This window comes from Aethalodelphis obliquidens, unplaced genomic scaffold (assembly GCF_003676395.1).
Source record: "Aethalodelphis obliquidens isolate GAN/ISIS:26980383/991018 unplaced genomic scaffold, ASM367639v1 scaffold34, whole genome shotgun sequence".
Lineage (NCBI taxonomy): Eukaryota > Metazoa > Chordata > Mammalia > Artiodactyla > Delphinidae > Aethalodelphis > Aethalodelphis obliquidens.
Window position 1 is genome coordinate 11,130,867 of NW_020837978.1, and position 26,135 is coordinate 11,157,001.

The following is a 26,135-nucleotide window of genomic DNA, read 5'->3' on the forward strand; positions in this document are numbered from 1 at the left end:
GTGCACACACTCCAGAAATCTCTCTCCTCTTTAATTTTTCATTTTCAGCCATCTTTAATTCATTCACGTATTTATTTATGTATCGCAAATGCACAACAGAAGTGTTCCCATAGGGGCAAATTCCAAAAGAGAGTAAACCTTCATTTGTTCTCTCTACAAATATTTACCATGGGCCTACTACGTCAGGAGGTGCCTGTACAGAAACAAAATAGACAGTCGCTGCCTTAAAGAACCACCTGAAGGGGTCAACCGGGCGATCACCTCCTCCAGGTTGCCTTCCCCAGCATCCGGGTCAAGACAGAGGAGAAGCACCCCCTCAGGGTTCCATGGCATTGGGTCCTTCACATCCATGACCTGCATCCCCTGGAGCGTAAGGCAGGCTCTCCTTGCTTCAGATCCAGTGGGAGAGTTTTAAATAGGACGCATCTCACCACATCCTTGGACAAAGCATTGCAATAACGATGATGACGATAATGAAGACATTGATGATGACATAATGAAAAGAAATGTAATCCCCTTTTCTAGAAGTACTGCTTGCCTATCTCCTTCTGCCCCAAGTCCCTAGATGTGCCTACCTGCACACTTAGAGGGGCATCTGAGAGGATGCCAAGACAGCAGTGTGATGCCAGTTTCTCGTGGGGCACTGCTCTCTGATGTGTACCATCCTGACTAATGTACTTCAGCTGTATCGGAATGAAAAATGAATAGGAAGTAGATCTTGCTGCTGAAACATATGTGTCAGAAAATCATTGAGTATTAAATTACAGCAATAAAACGAATCAGAACTAATTTTGCAAATTAAGATCCAATAAATTGTTTTCATAGCCACACCTTTTCTTTAAAACAAAATACAGCAAAATAAGATTGAGCCTAACAGTATTAAACCTGAGTGTAAGGGGGTGGGGTGGTGTGAGAATATGTATAGAACCAGAAATTTCAATATGACAAACAGATTAGCATTTTGGAGGGTTGGGGGTGGAGGTTGTCTGGCATGTGTGCCGAACAGCATAATGATCAGGTTTTGAATTGACATACCTATGTATTTTACATGTAAAATTTATGTATACTTATTCCCCTTCCTCTCTTCTGCTCCCCCCCCACTCACCTGCCCACTCCCAAGACAAGGTTCTGCTGACACAAGAACTAGTAAATTTCTAAATTTCTGACAACCGCTTATTTTTAGAAGAGACTATCACTGTCGGTCAAATTAACTCTGAAGCTATAAACAAAACTTTAGAGCTGTGCCTGATCTGGAGAATAACAGGATATCTCCCTCCACCCTCCAGCCGGAGAAAGAGGCTGTAATTAGATCATTGTCCGGAATCGCCATAAAGGGGGCGGGGCGGCAGACATGCTCCCTTTCAACCTTTCCAGGGAGATCTTGGGGGCAGATGTTAATTAATTCACTTCTACCATCTCCTGGGAACAGGGTTGAGCACAACACCTCGTTCCAAAAGGGACACTGAGGAAAAAGTTGAAATGCCCTGGCCAAGGACTCACAGACAGGGTCCACCAAGAAGAGGGAAAAACAGGATTCACCCCCTGCTGTCACATTCCTCCAGGCTCAGGCTCTGGCAGAACTGCGGGAAGTGGCTCTGCTCTACTCCACCCGTGGAACCAAACTATTTATAGCCACACAATCATTATAAATTACGCTGTTTATAACATCGAACCTTGGCCCTGCATTAATTAAAACTGTAAACTGGCAGCTATAAATAACTCTGTTATATGCTCAAGTGTGGCTACTGACTGATACTTCCTCAAATTGTGACAAATAATGACAAGTTTGTTTAACAAACATCCCACTGACATTCATCTGATTTTGAGTAAGCAGTGCTGCTTTTTTAATTTGGTCCCTAAAGGCCAGGGTCTGGGGAACTTCCTTTATTCTTTCCCTCCCTCACCTCCTGCACCAGGAGACTGTCCTGTGTGTAGCTGTTTCCCCCCCTAATCACTGGAAGGGATTTGGGGCCGTTTAAGTGGAAGCTTATTAAATCCACTGCTTCTCTCACGGGATGGTTCTGCTATAGGGGCTTTGCAAGGGTCTGGGGAGTTTTGTTAATGACACAACAGCGACAGAGAGGGGGAGGGGAATGTGGGCCAGACCTGGTGTTGGATAAAGGTGGGGAGGCATTCGGAAGGGAAAGGCAGATGTGAACGTCGGATTTTTGGAACCTGCCTGCAAGGGAGACCTGAAAACCTAGAGATACTGGAAGTGAATCGATAGAAGACAAGACTCTGGACAGAGGGATTTACCTCCCAAGGCCCCTGACCTGAGAGACCTTGAATAGTCCTAGATTGGGGTCCGCAAGGCTTGGGTGCCCTGTCTAGGTGAACCGACAGTGGTGTACGTCAGGAGTCACATGGGATTTCAGAGCTCTGGGGGGCCTTTGGGATTGTCTGCTGTAACCCAGTCATTTTACAGGTCGAAAAGTTGAGCCAAAGAGGCTCCCACAACTAGTTAGTGCAGAACTAGACTAGAACTCAGCTCTCTGGGCTCCGGGCCGGGGGGCTTCTCCCATCATCATTAAGGTAATTAATATATGTAAAGTGTTTGGAACCGTTCCCGGCCCTCCGTGAGCACTTCCTGAGTGCTAGCAATTGTGGGAGTGGTGCACATCAGCCCGTTCTTCTGACTGCTAGACTCCGTATTAGCTCTTTAAAAGGAACTCTTCCATGGCTCCCCACCTTCCGTGTTCCACGTCTTCTCTGTCTGATTTTGTTTGTTTGTTTTTTGCGGTACGCGGGCCTCTCACTCTTGTGGCCTCTCCCGCTGCGGAGCACAGGCTCCGGACGCGCAGGCTCAGCGGCCATGGCTCACGGGCCCAGCCGCTCCGCGGCATGTGGGATCTTCCCAGACTGGGGCACGAACCCGTGTCCCCCGCATCGGCAGGCGGACTCTCAACCACTGCGCCACCAGGGAAGCCCCTTCTCTGTCTGATTTAACCCCTAATTATAACATGTACACAAGCTCACCTCCCCAGCCCCACTTTTCCCAGTCTATCCGAAACAGAGCTTTCCGGTCACTCTCTGGTCCCAAGCGCAGGGCCCACACCTGAGTGAGCAGCTCCATAAATGTCTAATCTCAGGTGCTTCACCTCCTTCACCCTATAGCCTTGACCCTGCCTCTTCCTCCACCAGAATAAAAACCCACCCACTTGTTCCGTTGGTTCGGTGTCTGCCAAGTGTGCTACAGACTTCTCAGGCTGGCTAACGACATTACAGGTCCCACCTACTTCTCCAGTCCAAATCTATGCTTTAGCTCAAAGTGGACTCCTTGCTCCTCCCAAAACATACAGCCTGAGTTAATTTCCCCGTTGCCTTTGACAAGGGAGCTCTCCCTTTACATTTCAAAACCCCTGACCTTCTTTCAGGACTTGTTGTAAATGCCTACGGTAGTCTGCTGATGGATCAGGCAGCTGTGACATCCTTTCCTAGGAAGTCCCATTACCCTTATTTGTGTGTCTCTTTCAACACCAGCCTGTCTTAATCCTGCCTTGCAGTTACCGTGCACGTGCTGACGTTTAATCCTCTTTCCTACTGGTAAGGGGAACTCTTTCTTAATCATTTTGGTATCTAGCATAGTGTATATTTAGAAAAGGGTAAAACATTTAAAAACTCCACTTTCTAAAAGTGCAAGCAGAAACAAAAAAGACTTTGAAAGTGATAAATAACATATCAGCTAGTAAATATTTGCTGAGATGTGTAAATAAACAGCAAAACCTATAATGGGTGCAGGCGTTTCACGGCAGCCCAGCCTCGTGCCGTTCCAGGAAAGCTACATAAGGGATGCCCACTTGCAAATGGGCACGTCCTCTGTGCTGATGACAGATGCAAATGCTTGCAAGGTACCGAGAGAACCGGAAATGAAAAAGGCCAAACAACTGGGCAACCCGGCAGTTAAACAAGCGGCGGGAGAAAAGGGGTAAGTATCTAATCAACCCATCAGTCAGCCGCCCTCAAACATTTATTTAGAGCCTGCCTGCAACCTACCTGACATAGAACTACCAGCAAAGAATAGATGTTTTCAAACAAACAGACTCACAGAAAAGGAAATCAGATCTGTGGTCCCCAGAGGCTGGGGTGGAGAGAGGGGCAATTGGATGAAGGTGGTCAAAAGATATAAATTTCCTGATGTATGTAAGTCAAATCATCATGCTGTACACCTTAAACTTATACAGTTCTGTATGTCAATTTTACATCAATAAAACAGGATTTAAAAAAGAATAGATGTTTTCCCCACTTTCTAGAACTGTCAGCTCTACCTGCTACATTCTTCCCCACTCCTTAAGCTTTTATAACACTAAGACCCATGGAACCCAAAGTCTCTTGTCAGCCCCCAAATTCTTATCTCCACGATGAGAGAATTAGCCAAGCTTCCCCCGGCCTCCCAGCGGGTTCCACATCCACGTGCATGTCAGCCCTGGCCCATCGGCCCCCTGCAGCCTGCCAGGGCCCTGGGTTCTTTAAGGTCCCCTTAACACTCCACGGACAGAGGACAGCACTCACCATGTCAGGACTAACCCATCCCCGGAGGAGAAGCAGGTAAGAAAACTTTCAGCTGACAAGCTAACCACCAAAGAGGAAAAGCACAAACTGAACATTCCTACGAGAGTCTTCTTTCTTCCTCAAAAGTGACACAAGAAGGAAGGCGCCAGGCAGGACAGAGGCTTTGGGTCCCTTTGTGCGATTCTGTATTAACACAGTCACACTTTGCTATGCAGATGTCACTTCCAATAAACACCAGGGCTTTGCCGGGCTGGGACTCTAATTGAAGGGATTGTTACTGTTGCTGAATGGCTGGGGAATTAATTAATGCCGAGCCAACCACTTCATAAATGCCTGCTTTGTGAGCGGTCCCAGCATCCTGGGGACCACAACTCCTGTGGTCAGCGCAGCCCCAGGCCTCTGTGTCAGCAAATGATATTTATTATTGCCGTCAGCCGCTTTCTAAAACCCCCAGAAGGAGGCCTCACCTGGAGCCTGGTGGACACAGCCAACCATCCTCCCATTTCTCTAGGGCTGAGCACGCAGTGTTGGAAAAAGTGCCCCCGGACTTTTCATGCAAGACCTGACTTAGTTTTTGAAGAAAGCCTTCGTTTGCAAGTCGTAAAGACAGGAACAGGCACGCAATCAGATAAAAAGCTTTTCTCAATCCACTCTATTCCTCATTTGGTTACTTGAGGTCTATGCAGATACAAAAACAGAGGCACACACTCAAGCTGGAAACACACACACACACACACACACACACACACACACACACACACACACACACACACACACACACACACACACACACACACGGAGAGTCTCTGATCTGCATTAATCCCAGTCTTCACCTAATTTAAAAATCAGCTCCAACTTGAATGCAGCAAATGGACTCTTCAGGTTAACTTACTTCCTAGGAATATAGAAGGGAAAAAGGAAGTGGTGAGTCAACACGCAAGCTCTCTGCCTGACACATACACACCTCACGGAATACACATGGGGTGGGCGGTTTTAGTTTTCCCCCAGAAAATCAGTCCCCGGTTCTGCTGACATCGCATGTCCAGGCCCCACATCTGTTTTTGCTGCGGTGGCTTTGTAGTCCCCTCAGTCTAAACTGCCGTGGATGCAGTCCTGAAAACTCCCTTTAAAATTAAAAAAAAAAGTGCCACAATGCTAACAGTGGAGGAACTGAGGAAGTTTTCTTCTTCGTACTTTGTTGTGATACCTGAATGATCTATGATCTACGGTGAGGGCATATGTTTCATACTCAAGAAAAAAATGCATGATGTAAAAGAATTATTTTAGGTTCATAAAATCTCTCAAGATCCTTAGGTTTTCTTTGGCGGCTCTATCCGAGTTTTGGGGAAGTAGTGTTCAGGTCTTAAAAATTAGCCTGGGTCATAAAACAAGGAGACTATGACAGTCTCTGAAACTGGATCCCTACACCACTGGTTTCTGTCTAAACTTAGTGGAAAAGAAGTAATGGAGAATTTATCTTTGGAAACTTCATTCTCCCTTTTCCACGTTCTTATCCCTCTTCCCATGCCTTTGCCACACCTGCAGTTCCCATCACTTTGCCTCTTTTCCTTTGGGTTTTTCCTTACTATTACCTTAAACACATTCTGCAGAGGATAGGGTCCAGTATCAGTTATTTATACCTCAATATGAATTAAAATAATCAGCATTTATTTGGTTCCAATGTTAAAAGTGCACATTTGCATTTTAATTCTAAATTCAGTTGTATAACGAAAGGTATCGGCTAGTAAACGGAAGAGCTCACCACCTCCCTGCATCTCTAAAATCAGACATCTAGGCTCCTGGCTCCCCTGTGAGAAAGGCAGTCCCTGGGACCAATCACAGAGCTGGCTGCAATTAATGCTTCCACTTTGGCTACAGAATATCACCATTTAATATCCCTATCCCTTTTGAAGTAGCACACACTCCAGGGATACTGCTAAACGCGGGAATGGCTGAAATAATGCACAGTCTGGAAAATATTCACAGGCCCCAGGCTTTTGGAAAACTATCTTCTTTATTCTTACTCAGAAAATTATATTTACCAAACTCATATGCTGAGTCTGCATATTGAATGTCTGATCAAGGAAAATGAGCAATGTTTTTGAGTGCTAGATTTTAGAAACAGATGAGGAAACTGTATCCCAAAGAAGTCCAATAACTTGCTCAAGGTCATTCACTGGTCGAGGGTGGGCTAGAACAAGAAACGAAGGTTTCTGATTCCTAGCCTGGGCTCCTCTTGTTTCAGCTCATCATCTTTCAACCCACCAAATTCAAGTCCCAGACAAATCTGTCTACTTCACGCTGACGGATGACCCTCCTAATGTTCTCCCCCTCCCTTTTGGGGAATTCTTGGCTAAGAAATGAGGCTGAATGAGCAAACACCACGTTTCTGACCCTCCTGAGCCTTCTCTACCGATCAGATCATGCTCTGCAGATAAAAGGCCAATACAGAACAAAGGAAAACTTAGGAAGAAACAATCATTTGTCATTGCTGCCTTTTCCATCATTCTGATCCATATAACTGTGGTCGACCCCTGGTTATCCACACACTGTCCACGACCTAGAGAGACAGAGGTGGGGCCACCAAGGGACCACCCAAGGACCATCCTCGAGGCAGAGTTTCCCAGCGGAAGTCCACCTCCCAAGCCAGAAGGGTGAATTAGTGGTGGTCTTCTATTATCACAGGTGGTAATCAAGACTTGACTCTGCACCTGTGGTTGGCTCTGGGGTCACCTTCCACCAGGCCCCAGGTGGACAGCATCTTGGTCCCCCGGTCATTGTGTACCTGTATGTTTGCCACACTGCCCTGCCTGCCGTCACCTAAAACCAAACTAAGATCGTGACCTTGACTCGCCAATGTATGCCGCATAAAGAATCTCAGTACCAGCCATTTATAGATTTGTTCATTTATTCAGCGAAAATATGGCAAGTGGTTATCGTGCACCAGGCACTGGGCCAGGCTCTTGCTATGTAAAGAAACAGGACACACAGCTCTTGCTCTTGACAAGCTGATGTGACAATCAGAGAGAAAGGGACAAATGACAAGTTAATTTATAACCAGATCAACAAAGGCCTCTTTCCTCTTTAAGACTCAGATCAGACACCGCCCTCTTCAGAAGGCTTCCTGTTCATCCGCAGGCAGCGATGTGCTGCTGCTTCTTCTGTGCCCGGATAATATCTGAATCGTTCCTTGACACCAACATTTCTCATATGGTTAAAATTATGTCTCTGTACATCTACTTCATTCCTTGGATTGTGTGTGAAAGGGGGAGGGTGGAGGATGGAGGGAGGAGAGGCAGAAACTGTTATTTACCATCTCCAAAGACCACAGTATCTGGGACTTTTCAGATGAATGAATGAATGGGTAAATGGATGAATGAATGAATTCATTCCCAAGCTCTCTTGCCCTCTGGATTTCCTCGACTCAAGTGTGTGTCCACTAATTCAAACAAGGAATAAATTTCCTCGTGGCTCCTTAATATGTAGAGTGTGTTTATTTCCAGTTCGTTACACAAACCTGCAAAATTTGGGGAAGTGAAAGCCTCATCTTAGCCAACAGCACTATTTTGTTGTCTTTGTGTTTCTCCAGGCACATAACCACAGTACGTGTGAGCGGGTGTGCGTGTGGGTGTGCGTCGACCCTGCCCATAATCTGGTGGCATCCTCAATAACAGGTGTCCCTCCTGTAGGTCTCAGTGGTGATGGAGGGCAAGGAGGGGTGTGCCAGGAAAATGGGGAGATGCCGCCTGCCAAAGCCAGTCACATTAAATCTTAATGCTCATTCAGGGCCTGTCACAGGAGGAGAAATCCGATGAACACCCGTGTGTCGGGGTGGTTATAGCATCTGTTAAATGGCTTGTTAATGTGATTTTTGAGAATTTTACACAGAAATGATACTGGCTACAATCAAAGCAAGGCAGGCCTGGCTCCAAGACAGCTTCTACCAAGTACTGTCAGCACTTCAGGCCAGGTGGGTGGGGGTTTTGCTGCTACCTGGCCTGGCCTCCTGGCTGTCATTCTGAGCTTTCTCTCTCTGTATTGTAATCTTTTTTTTTTTTTTTAAGAAAGGGCTAGCAATCTCCCCCAAAAAGATACATAGGGTCATAATATTTGCCTGTTCTTGCACTGAAATAAGTATCTTTTACACCAGAAATAAAGAGAGTTTGGAAACAATCTGTCACTCTCATTTCCTTCCATGAAATAAAGAAACAAGACATGAGTAGTTAGGTCAGGTGGTACCAGAGTCCAAAGAAAGTGAAAAATCACTGCAGAGCAGAGCACAGTGACACCCAAGTAGCTTCCAGCAGCTCTTTCCCTTTGGTTTTCTAGAGAGTCTGGAGCGCAGATGACGGAAATCAATACTCAATGAGTCACCAACACTAACTAACCATCTGCTTGGGCAATGGACTGCCTTAGCTGATTTGGGGGACAAAAACGGAAGTTACGTGAGTCTCGTCTACAAGTAACTTCTGACTTAAAGAGGACAGATAAAGCTAGAAAAATGAAATTTTGTTATTGTACAGATAACTGACGGAAATGAGATTCGGGGTATTAGTAAAACTCCTTAAGATCCTTTTACAACCCTTGCTCATTCATTTCTTCAACATTCATTCGCTGATGCCCACACTGTACCATACTATAATCAAGTAGCCCTTAGGAATAAATCTTCCATGTACACTTTATTTCATTCTATTCTATTCCATTCCATTTGGGGGAGGAAGGGGTAATATATCAGAAAACATTTCATATTGTTTTGAATATCTCAGTAAGAAAACCTTTCTTCAGGGTGAATGTGTTTCATTAATATTCGGACAGCAATTATAGACTCTTAGGGTTATAGACTCTGGAGGTGATCGAGCCAACCTCGTAGTGATGACAAAGTTAATAAGTTCCTGAGCCACTGTACGGTGGGCTGGAGCAATAGCTCAGCTCTGCTGATGGTCAGTCCTGCACACCTTCCCCCTCCTCGACCCCACCCAACTGCGTAAAATTCAACTGCCCCGCGTTTGTCTTCAGTAACAAGGAACACAGGCTGCTCTCTCTGGCCCGGCCCTGGTCCGAGCACGTCTTTGACATTTCCTTGCCGTGTGCCACTCTGGTCTCTGGAGAAGGATACTTGGCTCTCCAACGTATGCAGCCCACCCCTCCCATGTGCAGAGTGACCCAGGCTGGGCGGCACAGGACATTCTGGGGAACAGACGGGCCAAACTGGCCAGTTATCCTTGCTTACTTGGGACGACTAAACCCTCCCTGCCTGGGTCCTTTTCTTTCAACCTCTGGTAGTGGCAAAAGATGGTTTCTCAAAGGCCTGGCTTAGAGAAATGGCAGTCCTCCCCCGGACCCACACTCTGCTTCTCACTGGGTCTCCTCTCTCCTCACACGCAAAGCCTGGAAATATTTTTCTGGTCTATCGAAGCGCGTAGCCCAGCGCGCGCTCCAGGTCTCAATGACACGACTGCAGTACATGATAAGCCCCTGCTGCCCCAACTCTTTAGCCAAGGCTGAGATTTCCTTCAGTTCCTCACGGCCTCTGGAAATTAAGATCCGCCCTCCCAGCCTCTCTTGACAATCCCGTCCCTGTACCCGAGGCTCTGCCACCAGGAATCCTTCAGCCAGACTCTCTGCCTCTTCTTTCCAGTAGAAGCCCAGCTCTGGGCGCTGGTTTTAATGGCTTTTCTTGAAGGCAGGTTACCCTCTGGATTAGTTTCCTAGAGCTGCCATAACAAAAAATTACCACAAACTGGGGGTTTAAAAATGACAGAAATGTCCTCTCTCACAGTTCCGGAAGCCAGAAGTCCAGAAGCAAGATGTCAGCAGGGCCACACTCCATCTGGAGGTCCGGGGGGGTCCTTCCTCACCTCTTCCAGCTCCTTGTGGCCCCAGGTGTCCTTGGCCGTGACGGCATCACTCCAATCTCGTCCTCCCTCTTGGCGCGGCCATCTCCTCGTCTCCTCTTCTCTCTGTGTCTTCTCCTCTTCTGCCTCTTTAAGGACACTTGTCACTGGGTTTAGGGCCCCCCTGGATAATCCAGGGTGATCTCATCTTGAGATCTTTAAACATAAATACCTCTGAAAAGATCCTTTTCCCAAATACGGTCACATTCCCAGGTTCTCAGGGTTAAGATACGGACATATCTTTCTGGAGGCCACCGTTCAACACACTACACCCTCTTCCAGGGATGCAGTTCACCCTCAATCAGAGTTGAAACATCGTACTTCAGAGTTATTGAATGATTCAGCCAGTACGTCCTGAGTGTTGCTTAGGCCCTGGATGCTGGATATTAGTTTGCCACTAGAGATACAAGATGAATGGCTCCTGCCCTCTAGAAGTTCGTAATCTTATAAATCAGATAGAGAAGCAAATAGATCATTATAACACAACATGAAAAGAAATGGAAAAGTCCCATCACTCAAGGATTCCATGGCCCATCTTCCCTGATAATTCCCACATTCCAAGCAGTGTCACTCTCTTTTTGTTCATATGCCACTGAATCTGCTTAACCAGAAAAATGAAAACTGATGGAGGAAGGGGAGTGTCAAGGAGGACAAGCGAGATGTCTTCCCTGGAGAAATTTCTCTCAGCCACAAATATGTCTGTCTGAATATTAAAAATAAGGGCAGACATCTGGTAAAACAGTGCACTGGAGGCGTAACGTTTCTGAAGTCTGAGCAGAGAGCATCTCGGAGTCAGAAATGGCTCACCCGTGGACAGAAGCGACGGCGCCCTGAAGAGCCTTCTACGTATTTGCGCAGAAATCAACAACTTGGATGGGTGCCAGGAAGCGAGCACGCGCTTTCACTGTTGAGCTGTTCAAGCATTTTAATACTTTAGTTATGCGGGGCCGTATCTGCGCTCCCATGTGGAGCCCCCCGCGTTCGGCGCACTAGGTAGGAGATGGCCCGGCTTACAGACAGGGAAACAAGGCAAGCGCTTCCCTCCACTTCAGACCAGAGGACCCTAAAGCTGCTGCTAAGTTTCCTGAGGGGCAGGGGATGGTGGTGTGTTATTCAGGATGATGAGGAAGCCATGTGGAGAGAAATCAAACACACACCTTGTTAAGTGATTCTAGAAGACTCCTATTTCACAGCAGAGATTTCTTTCAGTAGCAAAGCTTTCCACAACTTAGGAGGCAAATGGTGGATAACATTTATCCTTGAAAACTGAAACATACAGATATAAAGGAGATAGGCAAGTAGGCCATGTGCAAATTGGCTGGAATATTGTGAGTCAGAAATAAAACTCAATTTTGTTTGCTAGAGTGACTGCTCTGTATTTTTTTTTAAAAATGTAGTATCTTAGAGTAAAATGACTTTTCTTCTGATTTTTTTCAGAGCTGAGACTCCATGAATAAGACATAGACAATCACCCTAAGCCAGCCCTTATCTATGGTTCCCTGCTATTATCTTTGAGAAAAGAATTATGTCCTGGAAGAGGGTTTCTAAGAAAATTGGCAAAGATCCACCGGCTGTCCAAAGAAAGTTGAAAGCACAACAGCAAAATTTTCTAGAAAGCTATGCTTTGGTGACTGTGCCCGGGAAAGAACTTTTTCAGCCTGAGGTAAGCAGCAGTTAGAAAACGCTCTGTTACAGATTCCAATCTCTGCTCTAAAGAACGACTCGTGTTAAGTCCTAAGGGTAATATTTTGACAAATAAAAATAATTGTTATAATATCCTCAGTACTACAAAGGAGAATACCTCCACACACCTGCTCGTACAGCTGAGAAATATTATGAAGGGGATTGACCTGGCTGACTCCCAGTTTCTCCCCGCTTATACTTTAGCTAAAAGAAGATGATTTATGCTGACCTTCTTCAGCTCTTAAAGATCAGGGTGACCCCAGCCAGATACTGGGTTCCATCATGCAAGTGAGTTTGCCACAAAAATTCATTCTAATCCATTTCCCCTTCCTAATTCTGTCTACCTGAAAAAGCAAGAAATTCCATCCTTCAAAGAACAGAGAGAAATGCAGGTGGTGAATCACGTCTACAGATCTCATTTAGGAAAATGTCAGCATGAAGTACTGTTCATCAGCCTAGGGTGACCAGCCCACAGGGTCCTGCTGCCCCATACTGTGTCCACTGTGTCCCTCCACCTCCCACTCCTGCCCCAGGACAGCGGTTCCGAATCTCAGGTTCACCAGTGCGGCTGCCACCTCTCGGACAGCACTGCCCTAAGCAAGATGTGGGCAAAATAAGACCAAAGTACAAGAGGGTCTATTGGTCAGTCCATTTTTACCTTATGTAGCAGGTTAAATGGAGGCCTTCATAACGACAGGTCCATGCCCTGGACCCTGTGAATGGGACCTTATTTGGCGAAAGGGTCTTTGCAGATGTGACTAATTTAGGAATCTGGAGAGGAGATCATCCTGGATTGTCCAAGTGGGTCCTAAATCCAAGGACAAGTGTCCTTCTAAGAGTCACAAAGAGGAGAGACACATGGAGAAGAAAAGGCCATTGGAAGATGGAGGTAGAGATTGGAATGATGCAGCTACAGCCAAAGAATGCCTGGGGCCACCAGAAGCTGGAAGAGACAAGGAAGGATTCTCCCTTAGGACCTTCCAAGGGAGCACTATTCCCGGCCAACGCCTTGATTCTGGACTTTGGGCCTCCAGAGCTGTGAGAGAACACAGTTCTATCGTTGAAGGCCACCCAAGATTGCGGTGATTTGTTACAGCACTAGGAAGCTCATACACCTTACTTCATTTTCAAGGACAAACGACATTCCCATGATCCAGAAGGCCGAGTCACACTATTATCAAACTCACAGGTTTGAAATTTGAAACCTCACAAATTTCTTTCATTTTATAATTGGTCATATCTCTCAGACTAATCGATTAGTCAATAAACATACTTCAAATCTACCAATTTGCTGTAGCAAGAAAAAGACAACTGAACTAGAAAATAATGCTAGACATATGTTTCAGACTTTCTAATATACATTATAAACATACATGTGATACATCTTTGAGGTTGTCTGTCCTTGACAATTTAATCTTCTTTTTCTGAAAATCACACCTCACATCCACAGACTTGAGCTCCAAGACATGTTCAAATCACATGACTCCTCTCCACTCGCCATTAGACTGGTTATAAGCGACTGGAGCAGGGATGGACCTTGACCCCAGCTGGACCAATCACACTGTCTCTCCTGGGAATTTGAAACTGAGATGAAGATCGCCAGGCTAACTGGGCTGGTTGGGTGCTAGAGGAGAGATAGATAAACTCAACAGCTACAAAGAGGCCATCTTCCTGCATTTTTACAGATAGAGAAGGTCAGTCTGGAGAGGGAAAAATGGGACAGATGCCAGAGAAAAACAAAGATCAGAGATACAAAGAGAGTCCTCTCTGGGCTCCTCCTGGCTCCCCAGGACCTCATGATATTCTCTCAAGGAGCCCCAGAGCCCTTGGATCCTGTGCAACATTCCAACCTCCTCCCTATACCTTCTTTTTTGCTTAAACCAGTTCAAGCTGATCTCTGTTGTTAGTTTCCAGGAGAAACTTGATTAAGATGGAAATGAGTACCAGCAAACTAACGAATAAAGATTTACATTTTTACAATGGATACATGTAGAGATCAATTTATCTATCTATCTATAGATATCTATGTATCTTTATCTATATACAATACATACAACACTCCTTAAACAGGCAGAAAGTACTTTTGGATATAAAAATTTAAGGAATCCTTAAGCATTGCATCCCTGTCTTAAAGAAACTGTTAATTTTATTCCACCCATTACTCATTAAATTAGAATTTAGTAGGTGTTTATTGCACACACACTAAAGAGGATTCTGCAGCGTTCTCTGAAAGTCCTTTCTCCCCCTTGAACAACTTATGATCTAATTAAGAAGATAAAATATACACTGTGACCTAGTGCCCATATTTCACCTTGTCATCATTACTAGTAGTTTTCAACTTTCATAAACCGAAAACTCTCTACCCCGTCCACTCACACAGTTTACACTGACTTCTCTCCACCAGTTATTGTATGCCAGATTCAGATCTTTATAAATCAGCTGAAAAATGAACATTTCGAGCTTAGTGCATGGCGGTGCTGTCAGCCGAGAGTTGAGTTTTGTCAGTGTTGCCATTTTTATCTGCACAGCACTGTTTCTGCAATTATTTGAAATTTTTATTGCACTTTGCCCCTATGGCTTTATAAAAATAAGTGGAGAAATGGAAAAATGAACGCACTTAAACGTCATCCTCATAAACTTAACACAATCAAGACAAAGCTAGAAATAGGGCAGCCCAATGTGGCTAAACACGCACTGGGTTTAAACTGGTGAAGGAAAAGACAACACTAAGGAGCTCTTGTGAGATGCCGTAAACACGTCTTCAAAGAGTGGATCCGAAAGCAGAGGTATGACTAGAGACTTGATCCTTTTCACAGACTGTTGGGGACGGAATCCCTCCTCTTCTATTGTTCGACTTTCACACATCCCTGTGAGATGGAAGTTTTCAGCAAGGCATCGGGGATAAAAATAGGAAAACGCCTGTGGACCAACATAGGTCAGTAGGGTCTTGAATCTGACTTCCACTCCTATCTGTTAGAAATTCTAAGAACCTCCATGGAAAGGTGAGGAAGGCACTTGTCTTGGGCTAACTCACTCTGCTGCTCTCTCCCCAGTTCATTTATTACGCCTTCTAGCTATAGCTTACAATTGGAGTCTTGATCTAGCCAGTGGTTCTCAACCAGGCAAGAGCCTTCTGCCCCCCCAGGAGACACTTGGCAATGTCTGAAGATACTTCTGATTGTCTTAGGGGAGGGTGGGGCTGCAGCGTTACTGGCAGGTAGTGGGCAGAACTCAGGGATGCTGCTAAACATCCTACACAAGACAGTCCCCCATCACGAAGATTATCTGGCCCCAAGTTTCAAATAGGGCTGCCAAAGTTGAGAAAACCACGAGCTCAACTCTGCTCTTAATTTAAGAATTAATGTTTCTATTTTAAAACTCCCTGAATCCAATTAACTACAGGCAGACCTTGGAGATATTGTGGATTCGGTTCCAGACCACCACAATAAAGCAAATATCGCCATAAAGCAAGGCACACGAACGTTTTGGTTTCCTGGTGCGTATAAAAGCTATGTTTACACCATAGTGTAGTCTATTAAGTGTACAATTGCATCACATCTAACAAAAATGATGTATATACCTTAATTTTAAAATATTTTATTGCTAAAAAATACTAACCGTCATCTGACAAGGCGGGGTTGCCACAAACCTCCAATGTGTAAAAACCGCAGTGTCTACGAAGCACAATAAAGCGGAGTGCAATAAAACGAGGTATGCCTGTAACCTCTGGATGATGGCTTTTTCTAATTTGCGTGTGAGAAGGGACTATGCACATGTGAATGGAGGCGGAGGCGGAACGGAACTGAATAACACCCATCACTTACTGAGCACGTACTATGCGCTGGCCACGCACTGTTCTAAGAGTTTCGCATACACGACCACATTCAACCCTCATAAGAGCCCTATGAGGCAGGTCCACTACGATCCTCATTTTACAGATGAGACACCCAAGGCTAAGAAAAGTTAAGAGAGATGTTTGAGGTCACAGAGGTCTTAAGCGCCAAGCCAGGACTGGAATAGAGGGAGCCTGACTCACGAGCCAGACAAACAGGCTTGGTAGTTGAGTGAAAAGACAGAAAGGCAGGTGAGGCTCCAAGGCAGCGTGGATGGGAAAGAGGAGAGGGGGGACTAGACAGAGACACACGTGGGGAGATCGGCGGGGCAAAAATAGGTCCACAATGGCCCTCCTGGTTCTTGGTGCTGACTCAGGGGCAGAAGTTGCCGTTCTGAGCCGTCGGACCTGAACTTGGGGTCACGCTGCAGGCCCACTGTTTAATGTTCTCACACCGTGGCTCTCTCATGGCCTGTAGAGAAGAGGCATTTTCCCCCTGTTCAGACTCGTTACATTCTGTTAACCCAGAACCTGTTTTGTGCAAAAGCTGCAAACTGTGAAGAGAGCAGAAAGCATGTGATATGTTTCAATATGCAGGAGTAAGATGCTGACCAGCGAGGTTTGTTTATTAAAATCTTTATGTGGGGTGAAGGCCAACTGAGCTTATGTCAGCCGGTTTCTGGAGAGGCCCTGTTTTCAAGATCAGTCTGCCGTTTGTCTTCTTTACTGAGCTGACAGAGGACATTCTGGAGCATACATTAGGCCAGAAACATCTGTAGTACAGAAAATCAACAATGAAGGGTAACAGCTCCAAATGGGGTTAGTACTTTGAAAGGCTTTAATGTGTCAATAGATTAAACTGCTATTTTTATCCAAGGAGGAAACGAGCGGAAGTAAACCAGTTTAAAAAGAGCAGAACCAGCCTACTCTTTCTGCCAAGTTATTCTGCACACTCAGGAGGACACGGAGTGGGTTTTGCTGTGTATTGTTTTTCTGTTGACCAGGGTGCTCGGGCCGACTGCTTTTCTTTATTTTCGTCCTCCACTTGGATGCATGCCTCTGGATGAGACACGATGCAAAGGGGTTTGCCTCTGATGGAGAACTGGGCACTTTATATGCCTTCCTCTGTAAAAACCCTGGAGTGTCACAGGCATACCGAGATGTAACGGGAACTAAATTTGTCACCAACGCTTTCATCGGGATAACAAAAATAATAACAATAACCAATTGCTAAGCACTTACTATGGCTAGGTACTTTTCATTTGTTATTTCATTTAATCCTCACCTCTCTATGAGCTAGGTACTATTATAATCATCTGCCTTTTAAAATTAAGTTTTATTAAAGTATAACACATATACAGAAAATTACACACATTTTTAAGTATGAAACTCAGTGCATTTCACAAGCTGAACACACCCAAGTAATCACCACCCAGAACAAGAGACAAGACACCTCCAGCCCTCTCCTGCCTCTGCCCAATCACACCCCCTCAAGGGTAACCACTTGCACAACTTTGAATAACAAAAATTTGTTTCACCAGGCTTTGAACTTTATCTAAGTGGCATTAAACAAAATGTACTCTTTTCTTTCTGGCTTCTTCCCTTCAACATTTTGTTTGTGAGATTCATCCATATTGTTTTGTGTAGTTGTGTTACGTAATTGTATTGTGCATTGTGTGTAGTTGTAGATTTCCCATCCTCACAGATGTAGACTATTCCATTATATGAATATGCCACAGTTATTTTTTCACTTTGCTGTTGATGGGTTTTATGTCCATTTCAAGGCTGAGGTTAAAGCTGAAGGTTAAGATTGAAGATTAAGAACACTGAGACTCAAGAGGTTAAAAATAACTTGCCCAAGTTCACAAAGCTAGAAAATGGTGGATCTGAGATTCTAACTCAGGTTAGCTTAACTCCAAAACGTTAGGTTTGTAGGGACCTCTCTCTGATGGGTGGAAAGGTCTTTTGTATGAACAATTTGGGAGGACCACTGGAAGAGGATATTTGAGTAACACAACACGATGGAAAACTACCCACCTCTACAGAGCTCCTTGCCTTTAGGCACGTCTCTTTATCTTTGGTTCCCATCTAACACTTTCTCCCTTTTTTATTACTTTGACTGACTGTTCCAATAGCTCTATTGAGATCTCAAGCATTGTGGGACCTCACTGAGTTGTAGAGACAGGAAACACACAACTGCACCTGAGACCTAGAAAAAATGTTGAGTGTAAGATACATCCTTAGAGAAAGCGGCCACTGAAAAAGGTGAAGGCTTCAATGGATATGCCAACAAAAGAGGGACTGGGGTATGCCCAAATTCAGTGTGGACATGCACACATTCATGGGTCTTCTCCAACCCATGTGCTGGCTCACTCTCCTCCCCTCTCTAACATTTCTCCTACAAATAGTTTATTATGCTGTTACCAGGTCACTTCTACGGTGAGCATCAATTTGGCACATCCAGTGAACTGATTCACTATTAGGATAATTGTATCCTAATTGGCATTCATACTTTCCACATGTTTTTTAGGAGGAAAGGAAAAGGAAAGAAAGAACAACAACACTTTCAAGGAATCACGTTAACAATAAAGGAAACATGAACGCTTGCTCTCTTCCCAATATTATGCCCTCTTCAAATGGAAGGGAATACAGTGAAGAGATGCCATTCAGCCCAGTAAAGAGAGGGAGCCTCTTAGGCAATCTTTTTGGTCCCACCCTTTGGATCCTTCTCCAACCTCACAACCAGAAGTGACTAGAGACATAGGGAGACCAGCCATAGAACCTACAGGAAACTCAAGGAAGACTTTCTCACTCACTGCCTCTCAGCCTAGCTCACTGGTGTTTTTCTGCAAACAGGCACAGAACTGACATGTGTCTGCTAGATTATTTAGCCAGTTTACAACAAATCATGAGGCTAGTGCACAATTATTGTGGGCCAACAAACATTGCTTGTTAAAATGACAGAAATCACTGAATCAGCTGAGATATGGGCCAGTTGTTTCATTGATAAAAACACCATTGGGGTTTCCAGGTATTATTCTAGAATAAAACCACCTTGCTTTGCAGAGTCTCAAGGATCCTTTTCTTCTCTTCTCTATGCTCCCCTGAAGGAAAGAAGAGACACTGGCACTGGCTAGCTGTATTGGTTTGCTGTGGCTGATGCAACTAAGCACTACCGATGGGGTGGCTTGAACAACAGAAATGTATCATCCCACAGCTCTGGGGTCTAAAAGTCCGACATCCAGGTTTTGGCAGAGTTGCTTCCTTCTGAGGGCCATGAGGAAAGGATGTGTTTCATGCCTCTGTCTTTGGTTTGCACGTGGCCATGTTTATGCTCATACTGCATTCTCCCTGTGTATGTCTCCATATCCAAATGTTCCCTTCCTATAAAGATATCTATCGTTCTGGATTAGGGCCCACTCTAATGACCTCACTTTAATTTGATTGCCTCTGTAAAGACCCTACCTCCAAATAAGGTCACACTCTGAAATACTAGGGGTTAGGACTTCAACATATGAAATGCAGGGGGCACCTAGCTCAACCTATAACACTGACTCCTACAAAGGTGTCTTTGTCTCAGTGCACCATCAGTTCAGCTCTCCCCAGCATCTCTAGGGTCCACACTCTGTGTGCTCTGGCCCCAACCAGATAAGCTTACTGAAAAAAAGGGAGTGAACTTGACATGGCCCCAGCTCCAAATTCTTTCTGGTCTTCTAGTATCTTATCACCACAGGGAACGATGTTCTGTTCATCAGGGTCTCCTGAGGTCAGAGGAGTCATGGATGCCCATCTCACTTCGGGTTCACACACCTGCTGGTCTCACCACCAGACCTCTCTCATCACTTCACGCAGGCTCTTCCTTCCCTCCCTTTGCTGACGCTGCTCTGGCTCCTGTCTCCTCATTCTCTGCCCTGTGAGCAATCTTTTCAGATCTCACTCAGTTCATGTCTTCCGTGACAGGTGCTTTTCACCCACATCATCCGAACAGGGAGCATCTTGTTCCAATTTGTTTTACATGATTTGATGAAGGAGGGAGGAAGGACATTTTCTCCTTCCCTCTGCAATGTCTCAGTGGCTCGCAAGAGCTGTCACTGATACCCCGCTTCCAGATCTCAGTTTCCTGGGGCCATGGAGTCTTCTTCTAAGTGTCTTACCTTTGAAGCTTCTGCCAGGCGAGCAGAGATTGGACAGCTCGATCGCACGGATCTTAGACTGATGACTGCAAACATCCAGGAGATTTCACCCATGGTTAAATGAGAGGAGAGAGAGTCAGGACTTGATTTTCACTCTCCTGTATGAAAACATCACTTTTTAGAGATCCTGTTTTGTCTCTAGTGCTATTTCTAATGGAGTCTTTTCTTTCAAATTGACTTTTAATTTTGAGAAGCTACTTCATCTCCTCAGGATCTCATAAAAATTCTTCCCATTCAATTTGAAAGCAGAATCAAGTTGCTGGAAGTCATCATATGGATAGAAAGGAAGAGGTATGCTGTTGGGAGTGGCTTGTAAAGGGTTTAAAAATATAACATTTGACCTTATTTCTTTAAAAATGTAAAACTTGAGGATTTCTTCTGAGCATTTGGAAGCCCTCATGAACGGATGGGTGGGGAGATGTGTATCAATTAGGAGACCTCAAAACCACTGGTAACACCTGGCTTAGTCTTTCCAGGGAAGGAATACCTTTCTAGTGAAAACCCAGGTGCTAAGGGAAGCACACTCTTTCAAGATGGAAATCCATTTTTTACAGTACCACTTGCTAACAGACCCAACTATTATCCCCAACTAACTGATGAAAAACTGCGAGAAAGACAGATCAAGTATAGGCACGCACCTAGCCCCATGCCTGAGACATAACTCTCAGTACATGTTAGGTTAAGCAAATCCCAATCTGTGTTGAAAAGTCAAAGGCAAAGAAAGAAAGAAAAGACCTATTTCCTAAGCCAGTTAAGTTCAATTCACTAAATAGGCTGTTTTTTTATACCAAAATGCAAAAGTGCCTTACACCAATGAGTAGATATGATCAAAAAAGATACGCGTTCAAAATATTTTGACTCCTACCCTTGTATCAATAGTTCCTTTGTGTAATAACAATTTCCCACATACTTCTTACATGATGACAATGAGAGTAACATGCAGTCTGACGGGCAAAACAGAAAAGTTAAGATGGTTGCAGTATAATGTAGAAGAGTATGTAGGCAAGCCACTTAATCCGGTCTTGGAGGGGAGAGAACTGTTGAAAGGAAGTGCTATCTCAGCTGAGGCCTGAAGATAGAGGGATTACAATAATCTAGAAGCAAGATGAAAGTGGCCTGCACAGCGCATGGGCAGCCAAGATGGAGAAAAGTAGTCAATTTAGTGAGATTTTAGGAGAAAGGATCTACCAGATTTGGTAGGACTGTTTCCTTTGTGTCTTTCAGGTCATGGTACTGAAGACGGAAGAGGAACAGATGGGAAGGTGATTTATTTTACAAAGCGACTAACAATACACTAATACATCTGCTTTGTCCATCTCTATTTTCACATGTAGCAGGCTTGTTTACAACCAAGTAAACAGCAGGTGTGCAGCAGATTTGACTCAGTTGAGTCTTTTTATACCAATAAGTCCCTTCCACTGTCTCATTCACGCAGCCTAGCTGCTAGACTGGATACCTGAGTTGAGAGTGAAATTCTTCTATCTCCTTTTAAGCAGGAATCAGAGGCTCCTTTAGTCTACATGCCATGATATGATGACGAGGCATGCTCAGGTTGAGCAAACACTCATTTGTTCCGTGTGAATAAGACATCATTTATGTAGCAACTTCTGCCTGTTAGCTACTGGAGATTTCCCAAAATGGATAATGCCCCTGTTCTTGAGCTTCTACAATGGAAGAGAAAAGACAGAGTGTGGTGAGTGACATAAGACAGGTGTGCACAAATTCTTGTGAGAACAAAGTGGCGGGCACGTGCTTTGAGCCTGGGCTTGGGGAACAGCGAGGAGGGTGCTTCCAGGGAGAAGGTAGCAAGGAGGCTTCACCTACATGAATCGGTAGGAGCCGCCCAGATAGGCAGGCGCACGTGTGCATTCCAAGGAATCAAAACATCCTGAACAAAAGGATCAAAGTGGGAAAGGGCAGGGAACGTTGAGGAACAGTAAACAGACCCTGTGATACAGCCAGAGTGCCCAGGGTCACTGAGGAGAGTGAGAAGCAACCTGAAGGGAAGACAATAGGAAGGGCTGTGAATGCCAAAGCAAGGGGAGCCATGGACACACTGGGGGGCCATGAGCAATTGTCAAGCAACAGAGTGAGGTGACCAGCCCTGCTCTCAGGAGCAGCGTGTCAGTGGCAGATTGGAAGTGAGAGAGATGAGTGTTGGGGACACGAGCTAATAGACTCTGAAGCAGCCCTACCAAGATCTGAGGAAGATCTGAAGCAAGGCTTTGACAGTGGCAAGAGAGAAAAGGAGCAAGGCCAAGTGACATTTCTGCAATAGGACCTAGAAAAGTTGATGACAAACAGGATATCAGCTGGAAAAAAGAGAAGAGAATCTAGAGTTTCTGTCTTAGTTCATTCGGGCAGCTGTAACAAAATACCATACAGGTGGCTTAAAAACAACAGAAATTCATTTCTCATAGTTCCGGAGGCCAAGATGTCCAGGGTCAAGGCACCAGCAGATTAGGCGTCTGGTGAGAACCTGCTTCCTGGTTCATAGATGTCCCTCTTCTCACTATAACCTCATGTGGCAGAAGAGGGGAGGGAGCTCTCTGGGGTCTCTTGTCTAAGGGCACTAATCTCATTCATGAGGGCTCTACCCTCATGACCTAATCACCTCCCAAAGGCCCCACCTCCAAATACCATCACAAAACCGCTGTGATTAGGTTTCCACGTACAAATTTTGGGGAGGACACAAATATTCAGAGTAAGGAATAAAGGGAAGGGATGAAGAGTTTTCTAGAATTTGGAGAGTGAGAATCTCTGAATAATTTGGGGGGAGGTTGGGATAGAGAGTCAAGTAGGAAAAGAACCAATTGCTGTTTACTCTGTGCTAAGATTCCTTTTTTGATGGTCTTTGAAAATGTGAATATAGGATTTGGGTTATTTTTATGTTCCTTTGGAGGCTAGACAGTTTCCCAAAATTCAGCAGTCCCTTCTAGACTGGACCACATGAGTCTATTGTTTCTCTGGGTTACACTGGGGCAGCGTTGCTTTTAGAATGAGGATGAGTCCTTCAGCTATTGGAAGTGTGTAGACTACCCGACAACAGTCATCTGCATATATGAGGTAGGGGATGCTTTTGGAGGAAGAAGGTGAAAAATAGGAGGATTGACGGCAGAAGGTTGGGCTGTGCCAGGTTAAAGAAAACACGAGGAAGGACAAGCAAACAAAGGGGGCCTCAAAAGAGGAGTCATGAAGTGTAAGGGAAATGGAGCAGGCACAGGGTCACGGAGGTCAAGAGAGAAGGCATTTGGGAAGGAACACTAGAACCTCTGGCTGGGAACCGCAGAAGCCTGAAATCATCACCTTCTGTGGTGCCCAAAATGAGGTGTAGATGCCTGTAGTTTTGACCCTCTCTCCCCTGGGAACAGCGCTCTCCTCCTTCAGGCATCCCTCTTCACTCCACCCATGTGCTTTCAGAGGAATGACTGTGTTGTAACACGATCTCACCCCCTAATCCACAGCAGACAGGCACGGGTACCTATTCCAAGCTAGGCCAGCAAGGCCCTTTCTCTAGGATTATTCTGCAAGGACACCATTGTTTCAGTCTCTTTCCAATGGCTAAAGCTGTCATTCAGAGGGTCTCAAGCTTTAGAGTAAATAAGAATGAACTACACAAGAAGTCTTCTTGAAACTCAGATTCCCAGGCCACTTCCCCAGGGACCCTGACTCAGTGGGTGTAGGGTGGCTCACAGGCCTGATGTTGACCCTGCTGTTCTGTATCAAACACGGGCGCTGCTGTGGGCCTGGCTACGTGCAGCGTGAAGAGAAGAGACGGCACAGAGGGAAGAGATGAGAGACAGTTCTGGGTGTCCTCCACGCCCTGCCCCCAGCTCCGACCCTATCACTGGGTCCACATCCCAGATTTTATAACAGAGGGTTTCTCTTTGTGGGAACCAGTTCAAACAGTAGTCCCATCACCTGCAACCACAGAGTTCCAACAAGCTCAGAATTTGTAGGCAATCTTTTCCCTGAGTGCTTAAGAGACAGAGGGCTCGTGGACAATCGTCCCTTGAAACTTGCATGCGCACCCAAAAAACATAATGTGCACCGCGAGAAAAAGCTTTGCATGTATATTTTGTGTGTGTGTGTGTGTGTGTGTGTGTGTGGTGCTGATGAGAAAAAGCAAGCAAGATGATCACGTACAACGCGCTACCGTTGCCACCCTCATCTGGGTGTGTTTGCTGTGGTGGGCTTGAACCTCAGCCCACGAGGGCCTCCTGCAGCCCCCCACCCTGCCGGAGGGGAAGAAACTTGGTCTCTGTTAATTCTGGAGCCTCCTTTCCCCTGGGCAGAGCATTTTACGTGGAGCAAGATCTCGTAAGCGGGGCCGGCACGGGCCGGACGCAGGTGCAGAAGGCAGCCATCGGCCCACAGGTCCACCGAAAGCCTGCGCCACTGTCCACCAGGCGTTTCCCCGTCCTCGGTTCACAGACAGGTGAAGGGCAGGGGGTCTTCCTGCTCCGGCACGGGCCACACAGGGCCATGGAAGTCTCTGCAGTGTGTGCTGAGGCCACCGGTCAGCCCCTGGAAGTAGGAGGCAGGGTACCTCTCCATCCGATTATCACTTACCCACTGTCTTTACTCCTTTCTTATCCCCAGGGAAAACCTCGCCTAGATTTGGGGGTAATGATGGGTGCAGGGACCCAGGCTCCCCTCCTGACATTTCTCCCTAAGGGTGTAGTCCTCTGAAACAGGTGTAAGACAGCAAAAAGCAGGCAGGCCATTCGCTCTCCATTCAACCCCATCCTTCCCCCCCACACCCCCCACCGAGGCGAGGAGCATTAGGTGGCCTGGCTGCTTCCGAGGAGGGAGGAGCTGGCAAAGGGAGAATGATGGGCTGGGGGAGGGAAGGGATGGAACAAAGGTTAACTTTTCAAAACCATTATCTTGGCAGCAGATCCCGGCAAGGCTCCCCGTGCCTGCACGCAGGCAGGAAGTGCATGTGCATTATTAATTCACCTGGACATTTTTATCCTTTCCAGCCTGTGCCCCCGGATCTCTCTACTCTCTGCCACACTGGTTTCCTCAAGCCCAGAACTTGAGCGGCTGTCATTCCCTGGAAAGCCAAGTTCAGTAGTTTGGAGAAAAGGACATGCCAGTCCCACAAAGGAATGATATATGCCAAAAGGTACTGCATTAGGCTCTTCATTAACTGGAGGGCGAATAAATTTATGAAAATCGTGCGTCAGTTAATCCACTCCTTAGAACAATTAATGGCTAATTAACACGAGGATGAGGCTGAGCCCTCTGTTCATCTCCACTCACTCCTGAGCACCCACGTGCAGACACGGGATCCAGGGCAGAAAATGGGACTCACGTTGCCTCTATACTGTGTATTACCCTCAGATCCCTGGCGGCATCCGAAGATGGGTTGGACTAAATGTAACCTTCTCTTAATATCGGAATTTCCGCTGAGGGCTCATGCATTTTTTTAACTTTTTTTTTTTTTTTTTTTGCGGTATGCAGGCCTCTCACTGCTGTGGCCTCCCCCGCCGCAGAGCACAGGCTCCAGACGTGCAGGCTCAGCGGCCATGGCTCACGGGCCCAGCCGCTCCGCGGCATGTGGGATCCTCCCGGACCGGGACACGAACCCGCATCCCCTGCATCAGCAGGCAGACTCTCAACCACTGCACCACCAGGGAAGCCCCATTTTTTTAACTTTTTATAAAAACTTATTATGAAGACAGTCAAACATACGAAAAGCATGTCAACATCAACATCAACTACCTTCAACAATTATCAATACATGGCCAATGTTATTTCATCTATGCACCCCCCTCTCTGGGTTATTTTAAAGCAAATCCCAGGCTTCCTATTATTTCATGTATAACTATTCAGCACGTGTCACTAAAAGAGAGGGACTTTTTAAAACATATTAGCAATACCATTACCAGACCTAAAAAAAAATAATGATAATTCCTCAGTGTCATTACATTTTCTCATGAATCTTATAGTTTTTAAGTTTGTTTAAATGCGGATACAAACATGAGCTCGGCGGTGTAATTGGCTGGTGATACTCTT